At 40.3% G+C, this 3,782-nt stretch overlaps 1 non-coding gene across 1 annotated transcript; it reads left to right on the forward strand.

Moving 5' to 3' along the window:
* Nucleotides 1-1,925: 1,925 nt before the first annotated feature.
* On the forward strand, nucleotides 1,926-2,009 carry Trnap-ugg (transfer RNA proline (anticodon UGG)). The gene has a single exon. It is a non-coding gene; the product is annotated as a tRNA-Pro (tRNA).
* Nucleotides 2,010-3,782: the final 1,773 nt, after the last annotated feature.

Consider the following 3,782-nt stretch of genomic DNA (forward strand, 5'->3'; position numbering starts at 1 on the left):
CAGCACGTTGCCAGGAATTCCAGATATCGTCAATAATGTTCATGTCTGGATATTTTGGTGGCCAGTGAAAGTGTTTGAACTCATAAGAGTGTTCCTGGAGCCACTCTGAGCAATTCTGGACGTGTGGGGTGTCACATTGTCCTGCTGAAATTGCCCCAGTCCGTCGGAATGGACAATGGACAGGAATGGATGCTGGTGATCAGACAGGATGTTAAAGTATGTCTCACCTGTCAGAGTCGTATCTAGAGGTATTCGTATCTAGACGTATCAGGGGTTCATATCATTCCAACAGCATACGCCTCACACCATTACAGAGCCTCCACCAGCTTGAGCAGTACTCTGTTGACATGCAAATTCCATGCATTCATGAGATTGTCTCCATACGCTATACGCCCGTCTGCTCGATACAATCTGAAGCAAGACTCGTCCGACCAGGCAACATTTTTCCAGTCATCAACAGTCCAATGTCGGTGTTGACGGGGCCCAGGTGAGACGTAAAGCTTTGTGTCGTGCAGTCATCAAGGGTACACGAGTGGGCAAGTTACGGAAGGGTTGCACTTCTGACATGTTGAACGATTGTCTTGAGTCGTTGTTAGTCCCGTTCTTGCAGGATCTCGGATGTCGGAGAAGTTTTGGAAGTTTGTGGTAAGGTCTTATAGGACCAAACTGATGAGACCATCGGTCCCTAAGCTTACGCACTACTTAATCTAACTTAAGCTAACTTACGCTAAGGACAACACACACACCCATGCCCGAGGAAAGACTCGAACCTCCGACGGGGCAAGCCGCCCTGGTCGTGACAAGACGCCTGAGACCGCGCGGCTACCCCACGCGGCGATGTCGGAGATTTGATGTTTTACCGGATTCCTGATATTCGCGGTACACTCGTGAAATGGTCGTTCGGGAAAATCCCCACTTTGTCTCTCCCTGGAAGATGCTGTGTCCCATCGCTCGTAACACCACGTTCTCACTCACTTAAATCTTGATAACGTGCCATTGTAGCAGCAGTAACCGATCTAACAAATGCGGCTTACACTTCTTGATTTAAATAGGTGTTATCAACCACAGCGCCGTATGCTGCCTGTTTAAATATCTCTGTATTTGAATACTCATGCCTATAGCAGTTTTTTTGGCGCTTTAGTGTATAGCATATTAAGTATTTGTAACAATTTGGTATGTGATATGGAAGAAAATTATTTACTGGAAACTTCAACAGTGATATTTTTTCTCCGCGTTTTAAAATTTCTTGTTTTATTATTACTTCACAATTATTTAAATTCTTTCAAATCATCATGACAGACTTCAGTAATGTAACAATGGTACTACCTACCAATAGCAAGGTTCCTTGAGGTAAATGTTAAGTTTAAAGGTATAAACGAGACTTATTTTCTAAACAATCGCAACCTATTTCCTCTATATCTGTCCTCAAAATGGGTACAGCGTCAATGATGGATGTGCACCACCTTAAGACCTCTTGGTTTCATCAGTCTTCTCCGAAAACAGTTTACAGTAAACCATCTGAGATGCGCATTTGCATCTTAGCATTACACAGAAAAGAGTAGGGCAATAATATCAAAGAAACACAGCTTGTGTTAAACAATTTTATTTACCTTACACAATTTAATATAACAAGAGAACTTGAAGTTTAGCAACCTCACCAGAATTACAATAAAACTTATCTCAAATCCCTACGTTCGTTTACTTAACCAGAGTATAAAGAATTAATTAAAGTTGTTCCTGGTACGACCATTTAATGAAACTAAAACTTGCCAAATTTAAACTCGGCAAGACTAGGTATTACAATGACTCCCCTTTGCAATAACAATTCATACCAAAGGAATAACGTTAGTAAATATTACTAAACCCAAGGAATAAAAGGTAACTTCTAAAGATCTTAACACTCCCTACTGAAGGCAGCCGGGCCGGCCAGGGTGGCCGAGCGGTTCTAGGCGCTACAGTCTGGAACCGAGAGACCGCTACAGTCGCAGGTTCGAATCCTGCCTCTGGCATGAATGTGTGTGTAATGTCCTTAGGTTAGTTAGGTTTAAGTAGTTCTAAGTTCTAGGGAACTGATAACCTTAGAAGTTAAGTCCCATAGTGCTCAGAGCCATTTGAACCATTTTTGAAGGCAGCCGGTCCCCAAACTTCTGACTAAAGAATAAGCAAGTAAGTGCCACCACAGATAAACACTAATTAAATAATCAACGGTTAGAAAAGAGACCCTTGGCATCTAAAGATTGCTTGCTTTATAAAACCTTAAACCCTTACAGCTCACACACAAGGTACAAATAATAACATCATGAATGATAAAAAACAGACAGCGAACCAAGCGGAGCCTTAATGAATCTGATCGGGCATTGATAACAGAGTGCCACTCAACATTAAAAGCTCAAAATCATACTTCAACCCCAAAGTACATTCGCCAGGGTGGCGGAGAAACGGGGTACCAAGCTTAAAGACCTGATGGAGCCAGAGACCAGGAGAAAAGCAATACCCAACTTAAAGATGTCACCGAGGAAGGGGGCCTCCACATGGAGCCGGTCTAACGAATCACAGCGAAGCTGGCAACGGCCAAGTCGTCAACCCTGGATGCCACGCTCCACCGTACGGGACGAAATGCACTGCCTCCACGTAACTGAAACGTAAATCAACTACAGCAGCACCCTTGCATTCGCATATTCATACTATACCGAAAAGAAACCGTAACATTTAAAATAAAAATGCTCGGTTAAAAAAAAGTATTTAACTCAGTCGCTTAAGCATTCATTTAAACATCATAACACCATGTTATTAGTAAAAGCTGCGTTTATTTTAATAAAAAGGCCGAGCATAGATATATTTTCATGAATCATGATCTGATTTTTCGAGACAGCATCGTCTTCTGTCACTAATGTGTACATACATGTATTTAGAATGCACGGTTAGCACCGCCATAAACATACAGCCACTAAATAATGAGCAGCTCACCAGTTTGCTTACATATATCTGCTGATTCTTTACCAAGTAGTAAGAAACCGAGGTGGAATGCCTAACGCCCCTTGTCATGGCATGTGTGAGTTAACTTGCCATTCCTTAATGAAATCTGTCATTAAAATATATCACTTTTTCAAACCAACGGCTCAATTCATTGAATCAGCACTAGAAATAAGAATAATCTACACATGTATTTAAAGTCACTTACTCTCGTACAAAAAGGTGTGCGTTATTCAGGAACACACATTTTCAATAACTTGCCAGCAGCCATAAATAGCTTAACAACCAATGAAGTTCAGTTTAAGAGAATTCTAAAGGATGTATTGGTGGCCAACTCCTTCTACTCCACTGATGAATTTCTCAGTAGAAGCAAATGATTTGTGTGTGTGTGTGTGTGTGTGTGTGTGTGTGTGTGTGTGTGTGTATAAGTACAAGCTAAGTTCTGCACCATTTCAGTGCAGTAAAGTGTTCATTGTAAATAAGTATTGTAGTACTTCTATTATATGTTTATACTTTATAAATAAAAAGAACATTTTTTTAAATTTTAAATTCACTGCATTAATGCGATCTTAGTATATTAGTCTGTGTAAAATGATTCTTTCATATAGTAGTCATTTAAAAACATGACGATATTTAAAAAAATGACGATAATTCTACTTGGGACCTTGGAAGGTACATTAGATTATTTGTTTCAGTTGTAAATATTTGTCATGCATTATTGGTTTTGTGACATGTTCTACATACTGGAGGTCCCCCTCACTACGGATCAATTGGAATGAAAGTAAATCTAATGTAATCTAATCACACTT

This window comes from Schistocerca gregaria, chromosome 2 (genome assembly GCF_023897955.1).
Source record: "Schistocerca gregaria isolate iqSchGreg1 chromosome 2, iqSchGreg1.2, whole genome shotgun sequence".
Taxonomy (NCBI): Eukaryota; Metazoa; Arthropoda; class Insecta; order Orthoptera; family Acrididae; genus Schistocerca; species Schistocerca gregaria.